We start from the raw sequence: 26,528 nt of genomic DNA on the forward strand, positions 1-26,528 counted from the left end.
TTGAACCAAAAAGCTTCAAAGAAGGAGTCTGACATCCCATGTGACCTGGCCATCCCCTAGTAAGCCCTATAAGAAAGTAGAGCTCTGAGGAGCTCTGGGCATTTTAGGGGGCCATTCTGAGCCAATTCTGGGCCATTCTGGGCTATTTGGGGCCATTTTGGGAGCTCATGGGCATTCTGGGCAATGTTTCGAGCTCTTGGTCTCCCTCCATGGCCGCTCTCAGGCTCTTTCAAGATGGCGCGTTTTCCCTGAGCGTGTATCTTTACTTGGCTTAAATTAAAACCTCTGTCTTTATTTCTGACTGGCACAGGGTGAAATGCTTTTTGCCAGAGAAGCCAAGAACCCACAAAAAAATATCATGCTGTTCATGACAAGCTCGGGCACCTCACCTGCTTCAAGGGCCACCTGGCCTTGAATTATAAGGCCTCTTCACTCAGACTTTTCACCCTCTTCCAGAACATCCCAGAGCCCCTGCGCCTGTGGGAAGCCCCAGTCACATGGGAAGCCTGGAAAGACCCGACCGAGACCCAGCCAAGCCACCTGCAGCAGTAAAGGGGAAAGGACTTCTCGCTCAGGAGCTACATTGCTTCAGGATGGTGATGGAGGGGCCATTTGGATTTACGGTGCTTGGTAGCTCAGTGACCTCCTACTCCCCTACGTTTTTTTTTTGTTTTGTTTTTTTTTTTTGCAGTACTGGGGATAGAACTCAGGGGCATTCTACCTCTGAGCAACACCCCCAGCCCTATTTTTTATTCTTGATTTTGAAAGAGGGCCTCACTAAGTAGGTGAGGCTGGCCGCAAATCTGGATCCTCCCATCTCACCCTCCCAAATGCTGTAATTACAAGGGTGTGCCATCCCTCCAGGCTTACTCCCCTAAAATTTCCATTCCAATTCTTGCAGATATGTTGGAGGCACTGGAGATGATGTGGAAGTGATTGGGGGGGGGCAAGCACCTTTTTTTGGCGGTTCTGAGGATGGATCCCAGGGGCAATCTACCTCCGAGATATACCCCTTTTTTTTTTTTTTTTTTTTTTTGTGGGTCTGGGGATGGAACCCAGGGGCATTTGAACTCCGAGCTACACCCCTTGCCCTATTTTTTATTCTTTATTTTGAAACCGGGTCTCACTGAGTTGCAGAGGGCTCACACTAAGTAGCTGAGGCTGTCCGTGAACCACGATCCTCCGGTCTCAGCCTCCCGAATGCTGGGATTACAAGCGTGAGCCACCACGCCCGGCTCCCAGCCTTATTTCTTATTCTTTACTTTTTTAAACAGGGTCTCACTGAGTTTCAAAGGGCCTTGCTAAGTAGCTGAGGCTGTCCAGGAACCATGATTCTTTGGTCTCAGCCTCCTGAGTGCTGGGCTTATAAACATGGGCCACTATGCCTGAGTGAGAACCCGAGTGGCATGAGGCCTCTTGTCTCCTCTCCATCCAGGGTGATCAGGGGAGGGGCTTGAGGAATTACAAGGAAATGAAGTTGCACCTGAGCCAGACGCTCTCGTGTCAAGATCTGGATTCCCCAGCTTTAAGAGGAACACAAACCACCTCGAGTATTCTTAGATGGGCACCTGGGGTGAAACAGGAAGGCCCTCCCTTGATAAGGGTGCTAACGTTTAAATGGTACTGAGGGCTCTTTTTCTTATTCGACTAAGGTTTGTTGAATAGAAAACTTAAAACTAATAGACAGCTCAGTGCAGCTTAAACAAGTTTTTATTACAAAACCAGTAGGAAATAGAAAAGAGAAGAAAAAGCAGCGTGCTGGCACGCACGCTGGAGAGCCCAAAAATGGAGCTCTGACCCCCTGCCCATCCCTTTCGACTGTATTGGTATCTTCTTATCAGCGTTCCCAAGGCAACGGCCGAGGAACTTATTCCTTAGCCAGGTGGATCCTCTCTGTCTCTGGGCAGTGCACTCACTGGGTGCAGGGTCCAGAATCTCCCTGGCCTTCGCCTCTATTGTATTGGCAGCACTGGTTGCTCATCAACTAGGGGGCTTCAAAGCAGCACACGGAGTTTACCTTCCTACACCCCAGCGGGCCAGGGAGGAGAGGAGGTAAACTGAGGCTCTGATTGCCTCTACATAGTTTTAGGGCTAAAGGCCTTGATCGTCCCTAAGGCTTTTACTCTAGGTGAATCATTCAAACAAAGGGCAAAGCGAGAGGGGACTCTGCATGGTGACGGCTGCCGCCCCTCGCTGCCTGAGTGCCTGCGCAGGACCCAGGCCCTGGATACCCTTTATATTCTGGAAATTAATACCAGAGCAGTTTCCCAATACTGGCACAAGGGGACCAGATGACCGGGAGGGGAGACCACCGATGCGCACAGCTGTGCCCAGTTCTCCCCAGCACTCACAGGCTGTGACCTACTTGAAGACCTGTAATGCATCCTTCTTTGCCTTCTGTCAGCATGAGGGCAGATGGCGAGAAGCCGCTGAGCAGCAGAGCTGGGGCTTGGCACGGTGAGAGCTTCGTTTAGTTTGGGGAACCCTTACGGCACGCTTGCTGTGCACCAAGGGCTGGGGTGCGGCCACAGGACTGAGCAGTGTGAGCCGCTGGGACGGCAGGCGCCTTCCGGGCTTCTCTGTACCCTGACATTCCTTACGGATGTGTAGACCATCTGTCAATACCAACCATCACCACCCAAATAGAAGGCTCCTGAGGCTAGGTGACACGTCTTGTTTGACCCTGATGCCCCTCACACAGCCTGATCCCTGGCTCAAAATAAGCATTCAGAGCCAGGCGTGGTGGCACATGCTTATAATCCCAGCATGTGGGAGGCTGAGACAGGAAGATCACAGTTCACCGACAGCCTCAGCTACTTAGTGAGGCCCTTTGCAACTCAGTGAGACCCTGTTTCAAAATAAAGAATAAAAAATAGGGCTGTGGGTGTAGCTTGGAGGTAGAATGCCCTGGGCTCCATCCCCAGTACCGCGATGATGATGATGATGATGATGATGATGATGATGATGATGATGGTGATGATGATGATGATGATATAAAGGGCTGTGGCAGGGCTCCCCAGTGGGCCTGCTGGCTGGCTATGACCAATCTCAGGGGTATTGCCAGAGACCAAGAAGAGCTAGGAAAGCTCAGACTCCTTCGTCAAGCCTCGCTCTCAGATCCCATTCCAGATCCTGCGTAGGACTTTGGCATTTGGCAAGGAAGGGGGTGGGCATGTTGCTGTGGCCTGCAAGGCGTAGGTCTCTACTCATCTCTCACCCAAGAGTGTCTCTAATTTTACTTATTTATTTTTATTTTCTTGCAGTACTGGGGCTGGAACCCAGGGACATTCTACCTCCAAGCTACATCCGTGTGTGTGTGTGTGTGTGTGTGTGTGTGTGTGTGTATTTTGAAACAGAGTCTGAGTTGCGAAGGGGCTCGCTAAGTAGGCTGTCTGTGAACCTTGATCCTCCTGTCTCCGCCTTCCAAGCACAGGGATTACAAGCGTGCCACCATTACCCACTCAGAGTGTGTCTAACTGACTGCCTTGCTCTCTTCTCTTTCCCTTTCACCTCTGGCTTCTGTCTACAACCCTCTTTCTGCCCCAGTGCCATGCCTCCACAGAGAAGTGTGGTCAGCTTTGCCGTCCGGGGGCTGAATGAACTTGGGGACGTACACACAGTGTGAGTTGATAGGTATCTTCGCTTTGTGGTTGGGTTAGGGTATGCTTAGTCCTTCAGCAGGGACTACTTGTACCAAGTAGGAGAATTAGGTTAATCAACTGATTAGCTAGTCCCACTCTGTTGCTGCTTATGAATGCAAGGCAAACTTGGGTCCTGAGCAGGGTGGCTTTGAGGTTGGTTCTTTGGGGGTGCTTTAGCCCATGGATGGATGCCTGAGTCTCTTGAGAATCTTGGAGAAGCAGGGATGTCCGCATAGCATGCCTGGCCTGGTGCTTCTCAGGACAGGCTGGTACTTTCTACTTATTATTATTTTTAAAAGTTAGCTCTCAATCTTGGCTGCTTTGTTGACATGGGAGGTTCAAGTTACATTTAGAGGCACAGGGAGAAATCTAAATTCCTCTTTCTGGAGACCGAGGAGGCAAGAGGCAAGAACACTGCGTGCCGTCTTTACAATGAGAAGCAGTTTTTCCATTAGAAGGCAGATACTTTATTTCCAAAGGTTCAATAGAATGGTCCTTAAGAAATGATTCCAGACAGTGAACCTCAGACTCTGGAGAATGGAATCCAGTTCAAACTATACCCCAACTTGAATTCTGCATCATTTCCTCCTGATTGTGCAGCGAGTGCTCTTCATCCTCTCGGGCCTGTCGCTGGGCGCTTTGCGCTTGGGTCCTGCGGGTTCCAGCCCTGCTGTGACCACAGCTGGCGCTTTGCTGCCTCCCGGCCCGGCCGCCCTCCCTGCTGGAGCTTAAGAAGAAACTCTGCAAGCGCCTCACAGACCCCTTCAGCCAGCCTCCTCTGGTTCAAGTCCCCACCACTGCATCTTAACCTCAGAAGCTTTAAACTACCCAGATTCAGCAGTTCCCCTTTCTTTGATTTGTCTATTCCTTCTTTTCTTTTTCTTTTTGTGGTACTGGAGATTGAACTAAGGGGCATTCTACACTCGGGAACCGCAATCCTCCTGTTTCAGCTTTCCAAATGCTGGGATTCAAAGAGTGTGCCATCATGACACCTGGCTCTATCCTTTTTTTTTTTTTTTTTTGTACTAGGGATGGAACCCAGGGGCATTCTACCTCCTAGATATACCTCCAGCCCTATTTTTTATTCTTTATTTTGAAACAGGATCTCACTAAATTGCAGAGGGCCCCACTAAGTAGCTGAGGCTGGACATGAACCGCGATCCTCCTGTCTCAGCCTCCCAGGTCCTAGGATTACAAGCGTGCACCACCATGGCCAGCTTGGTTTGTCTACTCATGTATCCCTTGACTCCACCAATGGCTGTTGGGTGCCAACTATCTGCCAGGGACTGTGCTTGGAGCTGGGAATAGAATGGTGGGGCATCGTGCCTGCCTTCCTTAACACTCATCAAGTGGGGGACGGATTAACCAAGTTGTCACAGACGTGCCAGTACAATTCTAGTCAAGACCATGCGATGCATGCTCAAGGAAGGGGGCAGCGTTCTGTAAGGTGCTATCACAGAGAGCCTACTCCAGGCCTAAGGGTGTAGGGCCAGCAAAGACTTCTGGGTATTGGCATCTGAGCTGAGATCTGGAGTGGTTGTTAACGAGGCGAGGGCAGGGGGAAGGGTGGACAGTTGAGGCAGCGGGAATCCCGCATACAAGACCCCAAGGCAAGAGGTCCCGAGGTTCATCTAAGAAGCCACGGAGAGCAGTGTGGGTATAGCCGGCCGGCCACCACCGGGAGCAAGGGGGAGGCAGGAAAGAGACTGGAGTCCCACAAGTCAGAACTCACTCACTGGGCAGGGGCGTTACTGTAGAGCGATGGGAGGCCAGGGAGGTACCAAGGAACAATGAAGAGGATTGGGAGGGTGGGCGGTAGGTTTTCATTTGAAGAGACTACCTTTGCCGGCCAGGGTGGTGCACACCAGTAATCCCCAGTACTTGAGACAGGAGAATTCCAGCTTGGAGATCAGCCCCGGCAACTTAGCGCAGCTCTCAGCAATCCAGTGAGACCCTGTTTGAAAATAAAAAAATAAAATAGGATTAGGGTATAGGTGGGAGGTAGAATGTACCTGGGTGTTCAACCCCTGACCTATCTCTCTCTCTCTCTCTCTCTCTCTCCACCATGTCATTCTGTCTTGCCTCAGGCCGGGAGAGACAGAGCCCCCACCAACCACGGGCTGAATTCTCCGGAACTGGGAGCCTAAATAAATCCTACCTTGTTCTTCTCAGGTGTTTAGGTCACATGAAGCAATGAAAAGCTGACTAAGGAATCCAACACGTCAGCATATTTATTGTTTTTTTAGGAAATTAACCTTTGGTGCCTCGAGGGCTGGGAGGAAGGCGTTGAGACCAGATGACATCGGTTCCCTTCTGAGATTTTAATCGGAGCCAGGCAGGTAACCAGAGATCCTACCCATCACAGTTCAGTCTCTTAGGTCTTTGAGCCATCCATTCCTGGTTAGATGAGGAGCTGACTTTGGTTGTTTTGCCAGCCCCCCACCCCGCAGTGTGTTTTCTGTTTGATTTGAGGTGCAAGCTATCTTCTAGGGATCAGCACCTATGAAGGAAAGAGGGGGAGCGGGGTTGGGCAGAGAAGGCCCACTCATGCAGCCCTGCAGAGCCAGCCAGCGCGGGGAGCGCTGGATTGGGTGTTACTCATCCTGCGTCTTGTGTCCTGTGTCAGGCCCGTGTGGCTGGGCCTTTACCCCTCCCGTGGTCACGGGTGGGGTGGGCTGTCCACAGGTGGGTGTAGCAGGGCAGCGAGTTCTCCTTGAAGGGCCACCCGGGCATCGGCCACCTGACCAGTGCCGGAGGCGGGGGGCGGGGAGTGTTAATCCAGCAGCAGGACACCTAAGTCATAACCGTGTCAGGCAGCGCAGAGGAGCCTTCTCCTTTTTTATCTGGGGTTATGGCCTTTTGGTGAATAAACACCTAGGATCTAAAGAGAAGCTCCAGGAGCAGGCTCGGTGGGACATGAGAATCACTCATGAATTTGAACCAGCTAAATCCACGGAAGTAGATTTAGCTGCAAAGCCCCACTTAGCGAAACTTGAACTGCTGTTTTTGAAAGGAGAAAACAAAGCCTTGCGGCACAATGCTCTTCAAAGCACTTTCTTAGGTCACTTGAATTCCACAGTGAGCCTGTGAAGAGGGCATGGCAGGCTTTTTTTTTTCCTTTTCTTTTTTTAAATGTGGTCTTGGAACTAAGTCCTGTGCATACCAAGCACCCGCTTTGCTGTTGAGCTACATTCCCGGCCCCAAGGGCAGGTCTTATGAACCCTTCACAGATGAGGAAGCCAAAACTCACAACAGTTAAGCGACTGTCCGAGGCCGCGGTGTCAAAAGCTCAGAAGCATTCACCCACACGGGGCTCTCAGCAAGGGGGGAGCCTTTTGGCCCAAAGCTTGATCCAGTCAGGAATGCTCAAGAATGGTCAGGGTAAGGATTCAAACTGAGGGGTAAGAAAGGGAGGAGTGGCATTTGGTTCCAAGGCTTAAAAATGAATGCTACAAGCCGGGCGCGGTGGCGCACGCTTGCAATCCCAGTATTCGGGAGGCTGAGACCTGGAGGATCGCGGTTCGCGGACAGCCTCAGCTACTCAGTGAGGCCCTCTGCAACTCAGTGAGACCCTGTTTCAAAATAAAGAATAAAAATCAGGGCTGGGGGTGTAGCTCGGAGGTCGAATGCCCCTGGGTTCCATCCTCAGTACCACAAAACAACAACAACAACAACAACAAGGTGTGGTATGTTCTGGGCAGGACAAATGAGTCATGGCTGATTCCTGAAGTCTAAGAATAAAAAGACAGTATCACAGTGTTCTAGAAAAGGAAGCATAATTCCCGTATAGAAGAAGAAGGATTGTGAGGCATTCGTTTTCTCTTCTGTAACACCTGAAGCAGAGAAAATAGAGAAAAATTGTGTGAAGATTAATACACACCAAGAATCCCAGAGCAAGGCCACATTTCTAGCAAGGAAAAGTGTTTGAGGATGTGCAAGCCTTCAAGGGCATGCCATCTACATCTTCTATCAGGGTACAAAATCTTGTTTTTTAATTTGTGGTATTGGGGATGGAACTCAGGGGCATTCCACCTCCGAGCTACACCTCCAGCCCTATTTTTTAATCCTTCATTTTGAAACAGGGTCTCACTGAGTTGCAAAGGGCCTCACTAAGTAGCTGAGGCTGGCCTCAAACCTGTGATCCTCTTGTCTCAGCCTCCCAAATACTGGGATTACAAGCGTGTGCCACCAACGCCCAGCCAGGGAACGAAATCTTAAGACAAGAACTAACCGAACAATAAATCAATCAACCTGGAGGTTTCAGGATTCTTTTCATCATTAAAAAATAGCAGTGGGCAAGGATTCTCGCAGCACATCACTAGTTAAATGTAGAGGGATAATAATAGACCCTCTAGGGACGTGTGATACAAGTGCTGAAAATAGAAAAGAGACATTTCAAGGGAGCGTTAATAGCCAGCACTCAAAGTACTAAGGAGAAAGAGGGAAGTGGGACTTGTCCGCGGGTTCCTGGGCGTGTGGCGTGGGAGGTGAAAGTCTTCTAGAGGGTCCATCTGATGGGGGAGGAAGAGTGGCAGGGGAGAGAGGGGTGAGCTTCTCATCTTTATCTACAGAATGAGTCCCTGGGGTTTCACTGAGCACAGAAAGAAAGGCAACGGGGTAAGAACGAAAAATAGCCTAGAACTCCCCAACTAACAAGAGAAAGACAATAATTGAATAGCAATTGGAGTGAATTAATCACTGGAGAGGACAGGTAGGGGAGTGAATGTGTAATACATATTAAGAAAATAGAAGAAATCAAAGTAAGTGTAGGATCAGTACGCTAAATGTGAATGATTGAATGTTTCCTTAAGAGAGAGACCATATCAGAGTAGGTTAAAAGAGAATCTAAAGAAGCCGGTGTAACGCTGAAATTGAGTTGGGAGGGTCGCGAAGGAGGCAAACACCAGCCAAGTTATTGAAGGACTCTTTAACCAACCAGCACCTTGGGGTGAGGTCTGCCAGCCGTGGGGGAAGGGACCGATGGCTGAGCAGCAGAGCCACACGGTCAGCAGAGTGGAGGTCGGTCGGCAGAGTCACATGTCAGAGAGGAAGTGCGAATATTTATACGGGGTGGGGTGGGGGGGTGGGGGGGGGTCTTGGGGTGGAGCTAGCAGGGCGGGAATGCCGATTCTTTCACAACATGCGGAGTCTCACAGCACCTAGCGTCTGTCTCCTGATGTCTGGAGTCTTGGCACCTGGAGTCTCGTGACATCTCTGTTTCTGGCTTCAGGGGTTCTGCCCCCTGTCCCCTTCCCCGTGGGGGAAGGGAGGGATCCGACCTATCAGCCATGCTTGTAATCCCAATCCTTGGGAGGCTGAGACAGGAGGATAGCAGATTTGAAGCCAGCCTCAGCTACTTAGTGAGACATTGTTTCCAAAGAAAATATAAAATAGGTTTGGGATTGTAGTTTGGAGGTAAAAAGCCCCTGGGTTTTATCCCTAGTTAAAAACAAAAAAAAAACAAAAAAACGGAAATAAAGAAAAGGAAAACCAGTTATATGCTATGTAGAAGAAAGAAACAGATTTAATAAGGGAAATAATGAAAAGTTAAAAATAAACAGTAGGGCCAATAAAGATATTAGGTAAATGCAAGTAACAAAGCAGGAAGAATTACTATCCCTGTAACTGACAAAATGAAATCTAAAGTTTATAGTGTTAATCTGGTCGCATTACTGTAATCCCAGCAACTCAGGAGGCTAAATCAGGAGGCCAGCCTGGGCAATTTAGCAAGACCCTGTTTCGAAGTAAAAAAATAAAAAGGAGCCGGGAATGGTGGTGCACGCTTGTAATCCCAGTGCTTGGGAGGCTGAGACAGAAGGGTTGTAGTTTGAGGCCAGCCTTAGCTACTTAGTGAGGCTCTCAGCCACTTAGTGAGACTCTGTTTCCAAATAAAATATAAAAAATAGATCTGGGGGTATAACACAGAGGTAGAAGGCCCCTGGGTTCCATCTCCAGTACAAAAGTAAATAATAAATAAATAAAAATTAGATAGAAAAATAAAAATACAAAGGGCTGGTGGTGTTTCTGAGAGGTAGAGAGTTCCTGGGATCAATCGCCAGTGTGGATAGAAAATTAAAGCACCAAATAAGAGAGTTCTATGTAAAGATAATAATTTACAAAGAAGTTATTTAAAGGTATGTGTTAAAAATAAAATGTGAGAAAGACAATACAACCATGCATGATCCGAGCACCTTTTCTTTCCATACAGAAAGAAGTTGTGTCCACTGGACAACCCCACTCCAATTCCACCCAATCCCACTCCATATGTGCATACGTGCACATCTGCAAAACCGCAGTCATGTCATGCTCCTATGATCCTGTGCTTGTATTCATACTTACGTACCATGCTTGTATCTTCAGTGCATATAGCTTGGTCTGTTGCAGTATTCCTGTTCCTTATTCCTATGAGGAGGAATTTTCCTAAAATACCCCTTTCTTTCTGCCCTTTCTGCTTTCTCGCATCTTCTCAGAGAAGAGTGGGTTAGTCAGCTTTCCACTTCTGTGATAACATATCTGAAATAAACGAAAAGGAGGAAAGCTGGAGGAAAGCTGGAGCCGGGCGTGGTGGCGCACGCTTGTGATCCCAGTACTTAGGAGACTGAGACAGGAAGATTCGCAGACAGCCTCAGCTACTTAGTGAGGCTTCTGCAACTCAGTGAGACCCTGTTTCAAAATAAAGAAGAAAACATAGGGCTGGGGGTGGAGCTCGGAAGTAGACTGGCCCTGGGTTCCATCCCCAGTAACACACACACACACACACACACACACACACACACACACACACACACACACACACACTACTGTTTTAAAACTTCAAAACAAGCCGGGCGTGGTGGCTCACACTTGCAATCCCAGCATTCGGGAGGCTGAGACAGAAGGATTCGGGTTCGCGGACAGCCTCAGCTACTTAGTGAGGCCCTTTGCAACTCGGTGAGACCCTGTTTCCAAATAAAATAAAATAAAATATAGGGCTGGGGTAGTCGTTAAGGGGTAGAATGCCCCTGGGTTCCATTTCCAGTACCTCAAAATAATAAATAAATAAATAAATAAATAAATAAATAAAACCAGTCCTTTAACCTAAATGTTAATCATCTCCAGAAACATCCTCAGAGAGGCACCTAGAATAATGTTTGACTGAATTCTTGAGTATTCGCTGTGGCCCAGGCCAGCTTAACTGTCGTAGGGTGATCAAGCGAGTTCTAAGTCCAGCCGTTGGAAGAGACACCTAATTTACCCCCCTCCCTCCGCACACATTGCCCTCACACTCTTAGGCCTCGGACCCCAGGGAGCACGTGTGGACGTCTGCGGAGGTACTGGTCACAGTTATAGCCTGTCCCAGTGGTGGCTACTGGGTCACCTCGGCACTTGGGGAAGGGGGCTGGGACGTCAGATGCTCTGCGGCGTGGTCTGGACGGCCAGCACCATGCGGGCTGTTGCAGGTGACCTCCTGGGCATCCCACTGGTTGTGGGTGGCCATGAAGATTCTGTCCGTGCTTAGCTAGGTCTAGTATCCAACTCCATTTACATGTAAAGACAAAGGATTTTTAAAGTTTTATTTTATTTATTTATTTATGATTATTTTTGCGGGTCTGGGGATGGAACCCAGAGGCATTTGACCTCCAAGCTACACCCCCTGCCCCATTTTTGATTCTTTATTTTGAAACAGGGTCTCACTGAGTTGCAGAGGGCCTCACTAAGTAGCTGAGGCTGTCCACGAACTGCGATCCTCTGGTCTCGGCCTCCTGAATGCTGGGATTACAAGCGTGCGCCACCACGCCCGGCTAATTTTTAAAGTTTTAGCATGCATTGATTTTATCCCCCCCAGGAGTGGCAATGCCAGTCATAGTTATAAGAGGCCATCCTGAAAACTCACTTGAATCTGGGTGCATTTATTATATCTTTTGCATTTGCAAACTTATTAGGTATTGTAATGTAGTTGTATACATATTTTTTCAGGTATTAAAATATTAATTTTTCTATAACATTACTCTTCTTTGGTGTGTGTGTGTGTGTGTGTGTGTGTGTGTTACTAGGGATTAAACCCAGAAGTATTCTACTTCTAAGATACACTCCTAGCCCTATTTTTTTTTTTTTTTTTTTTCAGTACTGGAGATGGAACCCAGGGGTATCGTACCTCCAAGTTACACTCCCAGACCTATTTTTTTTTTGTCTTTTTGTTTTTGAAACAAGGTCTCACTGAGTTGTGAAGGGCCTCACTAAGTAGCAGAGGCTGTTCTTGAACCAGAAACCTCCTGTCTCAGTCTCCCAAATGCTGGGATTACAAGAGTGCTCCACCACACCCAGCTCTATTTTAATTTTTATTTTGAAACAGGGTCCTCCAAATTGCTGAGGCGATCTTCTAGCCTGCAATGCTTGTCTCAACCTCCCAAGTACTAGGATTACAGGTGTGCGCCACCACGCCTAGCTTTGTTTATTCTTAGTTATAATATGGTGAGTGCGTGATTTTCATTTTATGATATTATGAATTGGGGGGGAATTTTGTGTGTACAGGTAGATTATATTGTCTACGGGTTTTGTTTGAGCTCAACAAAGGAAGAGTTAAAATTTCGTTGTTGTTACTAAAGGGGCACCAGGCCCTTATGACAGCGAGCCGCTGTTCTGAGCCAACCCCAGCTACTAGAAACACACTCATCTGCTGGGCTGACCCTCGTCTAAAGGAGCCTGCGTGTGTGAGGTCACGGGGCCCCTAGACCCTTATCTACCACTTGGGGAAAATTTTAGAAATTAACAAGTCTCCAAGGGTTCTGGGCAATTTGTTCTACTTCTGGAATTTCGGAGACACTTCTCAATTCAACTGAGGCAGGATGGAGGGAGGGCTAAGGAGCCTTATACCTGGTTCCCACTGGGATCTTGCAGGCTTTGCCTCCTCTGACCCAAGGAGCCCCTTTCCTCTTTCCTCTGGTCTACCTGTACTTGATACACTTTCACTTATATATTTTTTTTTCCATGCGCTGACTTTATATCTCCTGTGTTCTATATCCTAAGGTATTCGTTAAGAATGTTGAAAAAATGAGCCAGGCATGGTACAGGCACGCCTGTAATCCCAGTAGTTGGGAGGCAGAGACAGGAGGATCATAGATTTGAGGCCAGCCTCAGCTACTTAGAAAGACCCTGTTTCAAAATAAAAAATAATAAAAAGGGTGTGGATATAGCTCAGAGGTAGAATGCCCTGGGTTTAATCCCCAGTCCCAAGGAGCAGATCAGAAGGCTATACTAATTTCATCCCGGTGTCTTTGGAAGACTAATGCACAGAGAGAGCTTTGTGCTTCCTCCCAGCCAGCTTGCCAGCTGAGCCCCCAGTGGGGCCTTGGGCTTTAATCAGGAGTCTAATTAGCCCTGGCAGGCACTTGGTTCTGAGAGAAATTCAAGGAGCGCCAGGAGAAGCGATCTGGGCCATCCCGGGGGGCGTGCATCACCCACTGGCTTCCGTCGAGGGCTGGACCAAGTCCTACGTAACTTGTAAATGTTAGAAGTGTTTGTTCTTTCAGCTTCTAGATGATTAAGGCCTTTTACTGACTTCCCCAAACAAAACCAGAAGAGCTGCTTTGGATAAGGACTGGCTAGGCATGTGGTAGGTACTGAGGATTCTTCCCACCGAGTAGGGGTATAGCCCTGGACAAGCCACTTTACGTTTCCAGTTTAAAGTCCACGAGTCAATGAAATGCCCTAAACAACCACTTGCGGGGATTGCACGGCGATGTGCCCTTGGTCGACTGGCCACGAAGCGAAAGCGTAAGCTTCGGGTTCTTCTGCATGGATCCCTCCTGTCTCGTGCTCAGTCCCTCGCATGATTTTACTGGCCTAAACCAGAAGGGTTGCCTCCAGGGCCAAGATTCTATGTTACTGGCCAATAGGCTTGAGAAAGGGAAGTTGTACAGCTTTCTGCCAGACAATGCTTTTCTATTTCATAACTTGCAATTTTTGTGTTTCAAGGAGAACACTGTGTATCATAGATACTGATTCTTTTCTTAGGTGCTTAGCGTGATTTTGGACTTTTTTTGTGTGTGTGTGGTACTGGGTATGGAACCCAGGAGCATTCTACCTCTGAGCTACACCCCCAGCCCTATTTTTTTTTTTTTTTTTTTTGGTGGTACTAGGGATGGAACCCAGGGGCATTCTACCTCTGAGCTATACCCCCAGCCTTATTTTTTATTCTTTATTTTGAAACAGGGTCTCACTAAGTTTCTGAGGGCCTCACTGGGTAGCTGAGGCTGGTGACCTCCTGTCTCAGCTTCCAAATGAATGCTGGGATTACAGATTTACTTACGCCACCACGCTTGGCTTGGGCAATTCTGATAAGAAAAAAAACCTCTGAGTAAAAGCTTAGATCCTTGGGATTTACTTCTACAATATATAAGCTTAAGCCACAAAAATTTTACCAGCAAGATTACACCCTTACCCTAAGGCCCTGGGGTATTACAGTTAGTTTCCCCCCAGTCTCGTCTCCTATTGTTCAGGAATTCTCACATTTGACCTAAATGCTGTAGATGTACATTTCTCCCTTTACTTTCCTGGAACCGTCATGGGGGCAGGGTGTGGGGAGCTGGTGGCTGGACAGGGGAGACGACTGTAGGGCTGGGCAGGATCCCAGGCCATGCGGAAGCCTTTCAGGGGAGGCTTGTTCAGCTGCATAAAGAGTAGATTCCAGAAGAGCCAGAGCTGTTCCAAGGTCATTGCTGGGGTGTGGCAGGAGCTAGGACCAGATTTCAAAGATGACACTTGAAGAATGCAAAACATCTCAGTTGTTGTTTTACATAGATTGCACGAAATAGCATTTAGGATATATTGGGTTAATGAAAAACATTCAAGTTAAGCCGGGCATGGTGGTACACGCTTATAATTTTTGCATTGGGGAGGCTGAGACAGGAGGATCTGGGATCGCGGGCAGCCTCATCTACTTAGTGAGGCTCTTTGCAACTCAGTGAGATCCTGTTTCAAAATAAAGAATAAAAATTAGGGATGGGAGGCCAGGCGTGGTGGCGCACGCTTGTAATCCCCACGCTTGAGAGGCTGAGACAGGAGGATCACACAGGTTCGAAGCCAGCCTCAGCTACTTAGTGAGGCTCTCAGCAAATTAGTGAGACCCTGTTTCCAAATAAAATATAAAAATGGGTCTGGGAGTATAGCCCGGAGGTAGAAAGCCTCTGGGTTCCACCCCCAGTACCACCAAAAAAAATTAGGGATGGGGGTGTAGCTCGGAGGTAGAATGCCCCTGGGTTCCAGCTCCAGTGACACAAAAATAAATGAATAAATAAATAAATAAATAAATAAATAAATAAATAAATAAGGACTAGGGGTGTAGCCTAGCATAGGTAGTCCCTGGGTACCAAAAAGAGAAAAGAAAAGAAAAAGAAAAACGAAATTACTCCTGTCGCTCACATCCTGTCTCTGCTGGCCATTCCTGGGTTAGCGGGTGAGGGAGACAGTTTTAGGAAGGGGGAAGGATCGGGCCAAGAGGGGGCCTCAGGGTAACGTTAAGAGGGGATGGCGCCGCTCTGCGGAGCCCCGTGGCCTTGTTGGCGGAGCTTCAGGAACTGCTGGTGCTGGAAGCAGGACATCTGCCCCCCACACGCTACAGCTGCGTATCAGCTTGTCCTGTCTCCGCCACATCAAAAGCTTCTTTCAGGCAGTGACAGATTTCTGTTTGACATCCTCAGTGCTGACTCACCAGGGCTGCAGGCACCTTGGGTGCTGGCAAATATACTCAGCTGGGAGAGGCTGGCCATGGGTTGGGGTTCAGAGTCACGGAGGCTTGGCTGGCTTTCCTGGGCTCCCCTCTTTCAACACGTGGCTCTCTTGACGTCTGACTTGGTCCCAGTTTGAGGCCGAGGGCTAGTGATGTGATACTTCATGTGGAGATGATGCAGTTCCGCCCAGAGATTGGGGGGGGGGCATGGGTTGTGCCTTAGTCTGGAGGGTAAAGGGCATTGGAAGGGGGCAGTTGGGGTTTGGACCCCTGATACTATGATATATTATTTGGTCTTCACCCGTGGTTTCTAGCTTATAATTTCCACAGCCCTCGTTATTTCCTGTGTGACGAGAATGATGTCGGGTGCTTGGGGAACATCTCTCTCCCTCTCTCCTCCTACCATCCTTTCCCTCCTCCAGTTTCTTCCCATGGTAAATGATAGAACACTGAATTTCTCTTTCCCAAGGTGGGTCATGGAAATTAAAAATATAATTAAAATTAAAACTAAAATTAAAAATAAAGACAGGTCTTCCCTGTCTTTGTGTTGGAGTCAGCCTCACAGCAATTCTCTACCTTGTCTGAGAGTTGATCTTAAGATTCCTCCTTTTCTCCCTTTCAGAGGGGTCCTGCCCATACCCTCGAGGAAGGAATGCTGAGGAATCTGAGCGGACAGGCTTGGCTATGCTCCCCTCAGTGTGTGAGCATGGATGCGGGCCCTGTGTCGTGTCATGTTTTGACACAGCTGTCAATCACACCTGGGCTATGAGGTCTCCATAAAAACCCACAAGGGCAGGGTTCAGGGAACTTCTGGATGGCCACACGCCGGGGGCTCGCAGGAGGGTGACAAGAGTTTAAAGCCCCCTCCGGCTCCCCGGGATCAGAAGCTTCTACACTCAGACCCTTCCAGGCCTTGCTCCAGGTAGCTCTTTATCTGCTGTTTGCTTTCTTTAACATATCTTTTATAATAAGCCAGACCTAAGTATAGCGTTTCCCTGAGTTCTGTGAGCTGCTTTGGCAAATTAATTTGACCTGGGGAGGGCAGCATAAAGTCTCAATTAAAAAAAATTTTTATAGTACTGAGGATGAAACCCGGGGGCATTTGACCTCTGAGCTACACCCCCAGCCCCATATTTTCTTCTTTATTTTGAAACAGGGTCTCACTGAGTTGCAGAGGGCCCCACTAAGTAGCTGAGGCTGGCTGTGAACCGCGATTCTCCAGTCTCAGTCTTCCGAATGCTGGGATCACCAGCGTGCGCCACCACGCCCCGCTGGAATCCCAATTTGTAGCCAGTAGCCAGAGGTTCTGAAAGCCCAGACTAGTGGCTAGGTCTGAAATGGAGGTTTTGGGAGCCAAGCCGCTACCTCCAGGTAGAGGGTGTCAGGTGGATGGATTGGAGGACGCAAGCTGGTGTCTGCATCCTGCGGCAGGCGTGCTTGCCGGTGGGAGATGGCGTGCGTGAGGGCACTGTAGTAGAACCAGCCTGGGTGGGCCGTCCCTGCTCAGGCCACGGGGCTCACTGTGTCATCGCGTCTGTGTGGGGGCGATACTCTTCAGTGTGGTGCCAGTTGTCGTGTGTGGGACAAAATAATGGCTGTTAGTGTCAAGCTGCTTTATGAACCACAAAGAGCTTTCACATACTTTATGTATTTATGTATTTATGTATATATATATATTTTTTTTGCGGGTCTGGGGATGGAACCCAGAGGCATTTGACCTCCAAGCTACACCCCCTGCCCAATTTTTTATTCTTTATTTTGAAACAGGGTCTCACTGAGTTGCGGAGAGCTTCACTAAGTAGCCAAGGCTGCCCGCGAACCACGATCCTCCGGTCTCAGCCTCCCGAATGCTGGGATTACAAGCGTGCGCCACCACGCCCGGCTTCACATATTTTATTTCTTGTGACATTACTGTATGGCAGACATTATTATCATTATTATTATTGTTGCTGTTATTTTGCAGTACTAGAGATGGAAACGGGCGTTCTACCTCCGAGCTACACCCCCAGCCCTATTTTTTATCCTTATTTTGAAACAGGGTCTCACTGAGCTGCAAAGGACCTCACTAAGTAGCTGAGGCAGGCTGTGAACTTGCGATCCTGATGTCTCAGCCTCCCAAATACTGGGATTATAAGCGTGTGCCACCATGCCCAGCTTTAAGGCAGGCATTATTATAATTTCCCCTTTAAAGATAAAAAATAACTTGAGATTCAGAGAGTGCAAATGATCTAACAGAGACTAATCATTAAGGGGAAAAATTGATCTGGGTCTGGTGGCACACACCTGTAATCCCAGTACTTGGGAGACTGAGACAGGGGAATGCAGTTTCATGGCTCGTCTCAGCAAGTTAGTGAGGCCCTCTGCAACTTAATGAGACCCTGTTTTATTTGCTTTTTTTTTTTTTTTGGTGGTACTGGTGGTGGAACCCAGAAGCTTTCTACCTCCGGGCTATACTCCCAGACCTATTTTCTATTTTATTTGGAAACAGGGTCTCACTAAGTTGCTGAGAGCCTAAGTAGCTGAGGCTGGCTTCGAACCTGTGTGATCCTCCTGTCTCAGCCTCCCAAGAGCAGGGATTACAAGGGTGCGCCACCGCGCCTGGCCCAGAGACCCTGTTTTAAAATAAAAAATAAAATAGAGCTAATAGAGCTTGGAGTGTAGCTTGGAGGTAGAATACATCTGGGTTAAATCCTTAGTACCACAAAAATAGAACTGGGTCTGGAGCCCAGTCCAAGCTCTGCCCCGTCCTCCAGTGCTCCTGTAAGATAATAGCAAAGGGCCGGGCGTGGTGGGCACGCTTGCAATCCCCACGCTTGGGAGACGGAGACAGGAGGATCGCGCAGGTTAGAAGTCAGCTGCGTTGGCTTAAGAGACCCTGTTTCCAAATAAAAATATATTAAAAAAAATAGGTCTGAGCCGGGCGCGGTGGCGCACGATTGTAATCCCAGCATTCAGCCGCGGTTCGTGGACAACCTCAGCTACTTAGTGAGGCCCTCTGCAACTCAGTGAGACCCGGTTTCAAAATAAAGAATAAAAAATAGGGCAGGGGGTGTAGCTCGGAGGTCAAATGCTCCTGGGTTCCATCCCCAGACCTGCAAAAAAAAAAAAAAAATAGGTCTGGGAGTGTAGCCCATGGGAGTGTAGCCCGGAGGTAGAAGGGTTTCCAGGAACGCCAGTACCACACACACAACAACAACAACAACAACAACAACAACAATAATAAATAATAATAATAGTAGCAAAGGGCCAGGGACGTGCCTGTCCCCAAGGCCTTTCACATGCATCAAAGTGTTTTTGCTAGAATACACAAACGTGAAGTATTGCTATTTACAAAATACTTTGGGTATGGTTTGTAATCATGTCTGTCCAGCTATTTAACTGCCTGACGTTTACAGGCGACAGGTGCTGGGTTATTTAGACCACATGAGAACCGTCAATAAAAATGTCTACAATATGGAACGACAGACCCTGGTCAGATAGACTCCCCCTGTGTGCCTGAAGGTGTTCCTAAGAACTGTGTGTGCTTCGGCATCTGCTGGAATCTGCTTCTATCTTCAAAAAATTGTGAACATATTTGTCACTCTTTCATGTCGAATCTTCAGGTGCTTGAGGTGGTGGATCTGAGAATGAGAATTTTTTTTTTTTGGTGGTACTGGGGGTGGAACCCAGGGGCTTTTCTACCTCCGGGCTATACTCCCAGACCTATTTTTATATATTTTTTGGAAACAGGATCTCACTAAGTTGCTGAGAGCCTCGCTAAGGAGCTGAGGCTGGCTTCGAACCTGTGCGATCCTCCTGTCTCAGCCTCCCAAGCGCGGGGATGACAAGCGTGCGCCGCCACGCCCGGCTTGAGAATATCGATTGCCATGTTATAAGGGAACAGATGAGCAGGGCGTGGTGGCGCACGCTTGTCATCCCAGCATTTAGGAGGCTGAGAATGGAGGATCGCGGTTCGCGGCCAGCCTCAGCTACTTAGTGAGGCCCTCTGCAACTCAGTGAGACCCTGTTTCAAAATAAAGAATAAGAAATAGGGCTGGGGATGGAGCTCAGAAGTAGAACGCCCCTGGGTTCCATCCCCAGTACCTCAAAAAAAAAAAAAAAATGAGTCTTCATATAGTTGGGGGTAGTGGCACACACCTGTAATCCCAGTACTTGGGAGGCTGAGACAGGAGGATCGCAGGTTCAAGACCAGTTTCAGAAACTTAATGGGACCCTGTTATAAAATAACATAAGGCTAGGGATGTGACTCCGTGGTAGAATAGCCTTGGGCTCAAGCCCCAGTAAAAATAAACAAATAAAAATAAAATAAATAAGCCGGGCGTGGTGGCGCACGCTTGTAATCTCAGCACTTGGGAGGCTGAGACAGGAGGATCGCACAGGTTCGAAGCCAGCCTCTGCTACTGAGTGAGGCTCTCAGCAACTTAGTGAGACCCTGTTTCCAAATAAAGTGTAAAATAGGTCTGGGAGTATAGCCGGGAGGTAGAAAAGCCCCTGGGTTCCACCTCAGTACCATCGAAAAATAATAATAACAAAATAAAATAAATAAAGAGCCCTCCTCTATGGGCATGTAGGGGTAGAGAACTTTCTGTGCCTAGCACAACAGCCTCTTCAAGCCAAGTGGTCTGAGTAAGGGCAGACAAGGGCAGGAAGAGGGACAGAGGAGTCCTGGAGCCGGCTGTCTACACAGTTCCTCTCTGGAGGCCTGGGCTGGGAGGGGCTGAACCTGCCCTTCAGATGCCGGCAGTTGGCGCCTGGCCCAAGGGCTGCGCCTCACAGCAGGACTTTGCCACTGCTCAGGTCTCTGCGCCTTGGTGATGGACCTCTCCAGCTGAAAACCCTCAGCCTCTCTCAGACTGTTTCCTGGACCGACACCATTGCTACCCCTGACCTCACAGGTGGTCCTCGGGAGGACGAGATGATGCCTGATGCACCCGCCCGTACTAACAGATGGTAGTTATAGGACAGAGGCGTAGGGACAGACCAGGCGCCAAACTCAGAATCCGAGCCCCTGGGGGCATCGGATTCCATTCCTGAGCATCTGAGATACACAGTGAAATTGGATGTGCTTTCTGAGGGTGAAAAGTTTTCAGCAGAGCTTTCTGCTCTTGCCAGTAAATTTCAGACTTCCCGTGGCGCCGCGAGGGCTCTGCAGGGAGCTGCTGGGGAGCTGACTCCACGCTGGGCGCTATGAAACTCGATTTTTTGGTCCTGCCCTATAACCATCTTCTTTTCAGTCTGGAAAAATGCTTGACGGAAGAGCGCCAAGCTTTTTCTTTCATACATTAGCTGTTGATATTTCTGAGCTGAGTCCATCCACACAGAGCTGGTAAAGGATGATATTTGGGAGCTGAAAGGGATTCAGAGGACCATCTAGTTTTTTGTTTTTTGTTTTGGTGGTACTGGGGGTGGAACCCAGGAGCTTTCTACCTCCGGGCTATACCCCCAGACCTTTTTTATATTTTATTTGAAAACAGGGTCTCACTAAGTTGCTGAGAGCCTCACTAAGTAGCTGAGGCTGGCTTCGAACCTGTGCGATCCTCCTGTCTCAGCCTCCCAAGCGTGGGGATTACAAGCGTGCGCCACCACGCCCGGCTAGAGGACCATCTAGTTTAACGCTGAACTTTATTCAGATGAGGGACTGAGGCCCAGGCGGGGGAATTGGTTTACTCTGGAGCTTACGCTTGAGTCAGTGAACCAGGATTCGCCTCCACGGAGCTGGCTCCTATTCCCGTGCTCCTGTCCCCAGCACAGGATCAAAACCAGATGCCTTCGGGGTCCAGGCTGGTGAGGAGGCGGGCACTGGTGGGCAAGCGGCTAGGCAGTGGTGGGATGTCCAGCTTTGTTTTCTTTAAGTTTTTCCCACTTGGGACTTTCTGAGTGACTTATATCTGTCAATTTATGGCTTTAACCAAATTTGAAAAAGTTTTTGGCCATTTATCTTCTCCTTCAAAGATTTTTTTTTTTTTTTGGTGTGTGTGTGTGTGTGTGTGGTACTGGGGCTGAACCAAAGGCATCCTACCTCCCAGATCCACCCCTAGCCCTAATTTTTATTCTTTATTTTGAAACAGGGTCTAAGTTGTGGAGGCCCTCACTAAGTAGTTGAGGCTGGCTTCAAACCTGCAATCCTCTTGTCTCAGCCTCCCATGTACTGGGATTACAAGCACACATCACCACAGCCAGCTCTTTTTTTTAAATTTTTGATTTAAAATTGTTTTTAATTTTTAAGCTGGATGTGGTGGTGCACACTTGTAATCCCAGCATTCAGGAGGATAAGACCAGAGGATCACGGTTCATAAACAGCCTCAACTACTTAGTGAGGTCCTTTGCAACTCAGTGAGACCCTGTTTCAAAATAAAGAATTAAAAATAGGGCCGGATGTGGTGGTGCACGCGTGTAATCCCAGCATTTGGGAGGCTGAGACAGGATTATTGCGGTTCGCGGACAGCCTCAGCTACTTAGTGAGGCCCTCTGCAACTCAGTGAGACCCTGTTTCAAAATAAAGAATAATAAAAAAAAAATAGGGCAGGGGTGTAGCTCGGAAGTCAAATGCCCCTGGATTCCATCCCCAAATCCACAAAAAAAAAAGAATTAAAAATAGGGCTGGGGATGTAGCTTGGAGATAGAATGTCCCTCGGTTTCATTCTCAGTACCACAATAAAAATAAAAATAAAAAATAAAATAAGATTGGGCATATAGATCAGAGGTAGGCTGCTTCTAGTGACCCCCAAAAACCCACCCAAAGCAAACAAACAAAAAAAAATCACACACAAAAAACATCTTTTTCAACTCTGTCTTCTGCAGGCCTGCCCTCATCTTGTGTAGACGGTCAGAGCCCCCTTTTCCTGGTGCCCTGGCTAGAAAGATAGGTCAGTTTCAGAGTGGGAGTCCCTGATGGGATCACAGCGCTTCACCACTCAGGTAGAGGGCACGGGGAGAAGAGCGAGGACTCACATTCTCTTGCTGTCCCAAGGCCCTTTCCTTCGCTCCTCCATCCAGAGGGACAGGTTTTCTCCTGGGCTTTCCGGTGCCCAAGGCACTGCCTGGTGTGGCAGTGTGGGTTGGGGCTGCTTTTGGCCTTGGAGCTGAGCTGAGACAGAGGGTGGGGGGAATGAGGAAAATTGACCAGGATTTTCTCCGGGCCCCTTTTTTTGTAGTCATCTGGCTACAATTACGGGCTCTTTCTTCGAATGGCTGCTGTCCAGGCCTGCCGTGGAGTTTCCTGATTCTGTTTTCCCTTGGGTTAAAGCCAGGAGAAAACAAATGCCAGTCCACTCACCACCACCACCATACTGGTCAAAAGTCAAACCGTGACTCTGCCCTTGACCCAGCTGCTTTGGCCCGCTTTCCAGAGTCCTCAATTATTTGCCCCTTTGCATTCTGTAAATAAAATTTCATTGCGATCAACGAATCATCGATCGGAGCTCAACACGTCCCTCCATTGGCTTCAAACTCCAAGTCCACAACATCCTTGACTGACTGAAGCGCATGGCTGATGTCCCCTAAGGGCATCCAGTCCACGATTCCATCTCTTCATCAGCCTCTCGCTGGGCAGAAGCTGCAGAGGGGCAACTGGCCCCGCTCCCCTGAGGAGGTCCCTACTTCTTTGCAAGACTTTGTATCCTATCAGCCCAGCTCAGCCTGCGCAACTCATCCCTACCTCTCCTGGGGCTCTGGACCTCACCTCCTCCTCTGTCCTCAGCATTACCAGCCCCCCTCCGTGAGTTTTCTATTGCTGTGCAATTGGGCACTACCAACTGAGTCGTTTAAACAATGCAAGTATGTTCTCTCGGGTGGACCCCGTTAGCCGGACACCTTTGTCAATCCTTTGCTCAGGGATGGTGAGCAAGGCTGCGGTCTCCCCCACACTCGGGGTTCTCTTCCCAGCTCCCTGTTTATTGGGGGATTAGTTCTGGCTCCTGCAGGTTTTCTTGTCATTTCTTGCCCCATGGCAGAGCACGTGGCTTCTTCAAGACCATCCCTAGAGATGCTCTGAATCACTGCAGCTTCTGAGAAGGGCTGGATGTTCGTTCTCTCTCTCTCTCTCTCTCTCTCTCTCTCTCTCTCTCTCTCTCTCTCTCTCTCTGGTATTGGGGATGGAACCCAAGGCATTCTACCTCCGACCTACACCCCCAGCCCTGTTTTGTATTCTTTATTTTGAAACAGGGTCTCACTGAGCTGCAGAGGGCCTCACTAAGTAGCTCAGGCTGTCCGGGAACCGCGATCCTCCTGTCTCCTGACTCAGCCTTCTAAATGCTGGGATGACAAGCGTGCGCCTCCACGCCTGGCGAAATACCTCATCTTGAAAGAGATTCAGAGGCACTGTTAAGCCACTGGGAATTTTACAGCATAGAAGACGACTTTCTAAGAATAGTAACTCCAATCTACTTGTCTCCTTAAAAAAAAAAAAAAAGGGCTGGGTGTGGCGGCACATGCTTGTAATCCCAGTGTTTGGGAGGCTGAGACAGGAGGGTCAAGGACAGCCTCAACTACTTAGTGAAGCCCTTTGCAACTCAGTGAGACTAAAAAATAGGGCTGGGGGTGTCGCTCGGAGGTAGAATGCCCCTGGGTTCAATCCCTAGCACCACACACACACACACACACACACACACACACACACACACACACACACAACTATGGAAGTAGTATTTGGAAAATGCAAAAAATGTTATGGAAATAAACATTCTCTGTAATCTCACCACCCACCCAAACTGTTACAGTTTGGGAAACTGTCCCCAGGGATCTTTGTTAGACCCCTGGGAATAATTTCCCAAAAACTCCCCAAAGAAACAAACAAACAAACAACAACAACAAAAAAAAACCCAGAAAAACAGAAAAAGAGGAAAAGATAAAAATACAGGAGATAGAAATACAGCCCCATGCCAAAATGGCATGGGGGGTGATTCGAAATGAATATACCAAAGGGATTACACGTGAACCAGACTTTTTATACCCATGACCTCCATCTTGTTTACGGACTCTGACATAGTGAATGTCCCTGTAAGGTGCCTCCCCCAATAAGGTGTGGTGAGGCGTCTCCTTCCATGAAGGTCGACCCCTCCTACCATCTTAGCTGGCTTATCCAATCATGTAGATCTGTCTTTAGATAAAGGCCTAGTTCTCCTCTACTAAGATCTGTCTTTAGATAGAGACTCTCCTATTGACTGGTTAATTGCTTTTAGCTAGGTTAATTTACACTGGAATAGTTGCCTGCTTTTAGGCAGAAACCAAGTCCTTGCACAGATTTGCCCTTCACCCAATTTTTGAAATATATTAATAATCAGAGCTTTCTCCAATCTTCCTAGGCCATTCCCAATGCTGGTACACAAACCGCAGTTATCATGGCTTGGGAGTGGACTTGAATTGGGAAAAACAGGACGGCTGTGCTCTTGGAAAAGTCAGTGCGGCAGGCTCCTTTCCAAACTTCAGAGCCTTGTTAGCTTGGTGATGGGGTGTAGGGGAAGTGCAAGTCACATACAGATTATTTTATTTGGCGAGATTTACTATCTGGCTAGCAGCTAAAGGAAAATGTCAGGGAAAGTGAGGATTTCCAAAATATTTCTCAGAAAAGAGGAGACCACTTATGCAAACTCAGCTCCAGGGCAAAGCAGGGTTTTTTTTTTTTTTTTTTTTTTTTTTAGTGGTACTGGGGTTCCTGGAAGCCCTTCTACCTCCAGGCTACACTCCCAGACCTATTTTATATTTTTATTTGGAAACAGGGTCTCTTAAGCCAGTGCGGCTGGCTTCGAACCTGTGCAGTCCTCCTGTCTCTACCTCCCAAGCGCGGGGATTACAAGCGTGCGCCACCACGCCCGGCTCAAAGCAGGAATTTTAACTCAGTTTTTATGGAGCCCTTGATTTACTTCCAAACTCGGGAAAACAATACAAATGTTGACTTCTAAAAGAATTGCCCAGTAAATTCCCCATGAATATTATTATTATTATTATTATTATTATAATATTATTATTATTATTATTATTAATTTGGGGGGTACTGGGGATTGAACCCAGGGGCATTCTACCTCTGAGCTACACCCCCAGCCCTATTTTTTATTCTTTATTTTGAAACAGGGTCTCACTCAGTTGCAGAGGGCCTCACTAAGTAGCTGAGGCTGTCCACAAACCGCGATCCTCCTGTCTCAGCCTCCCGAATGCTGGGATTACAAGCGTGCACCACCACGCCCCGGCTTCCACGTGGATATTTATTTTAAATGAAGCTAGTTTAGGTTTCTAATGAATCCCTTTCCTCTCTCATTCTGCATCTAGGACTAGCTCCTAGAAAAAAGACATTCCCCTTCCTGATATACCAAGACGCGCGCACTTGTAAGTCCTGGTCGGTCTGTTACTGTGTCTCCCTTCCCTTTGGCGTGGCCCCTGTCCCTTCCCGCTGTCTCCTGCCATGACACCAGCTCCACTGGTTGTGCCTGAGAAGGCCATCTCTACAGGCATTGGCCTCCCCCGCACACACAGCCCTCTGGTTTCCACTTCCCGTCTTTGCTCAAACTGTTTCCAGCCCCAGAGTGGAAGGAGGCTTCCTCAAGATCTGGACTTCTCTCTGCTCCTCGGAATCTCTGCCCAACCAAACTCCTTACACCTTCCCCTTGGAATCTCCCAGCGCTCGGGTGTTCAGTGGGGGCTTTCACGCATGGAGGCTGCCCAGCTTCACGGCGATGACAATAATAATCATCACTGTTTATTCAAGTGCCGTGATGTCCCAGGATATCTATCATTCTAAGACGGGCAAAGGCAAAAAGGGAAGCGAACGTAGCTGGGGGTACCAGGAGGCCAGGTTGACACTGTCAAGAAGGAACCCACTCTCGCCCTTCAAAGCTTCTCTGGCTCAGCCTGTCAGGAGAGGAGAAGGGGCAGGCCACCAAAGAGCAAAGGTCACCATCACCTCCTCCTGGGCCCCACCCCTTCAGTGCAAAGACTCCTGGGAACAGCCACATTCTAAGCTGTTAACAGCTGAAGATTTCCCAGTGGATTCCGCTCCACAGTGACAGTTGGCTAAAGACGGTGCAAGAGAGAGGTCCTTCAGGAACAGGTTTAGGAGGGAGGGCAAGAGAATGGCCGTGGCCAGCCTTCGGAAGAGGTAGAGGCCACCGTGAGAGCCACACTCCTCCCCGGACACTGCTCTATGTGCCTCCTAAGAGCTTCTACCGGGGTTGGCCCTGCTGGGGATG

This window comes from Muscardinus avellanarius, assembly GCF_963383645.1.
Source record: "Muscardinus avellanarius genome assembly, chromosome: 12".
NCBI lineage: Eukaryota > Metazoa > Chordata > Mammalia > Rodentia > Gliridae > Muscardinus > Muscardinus avellanarius.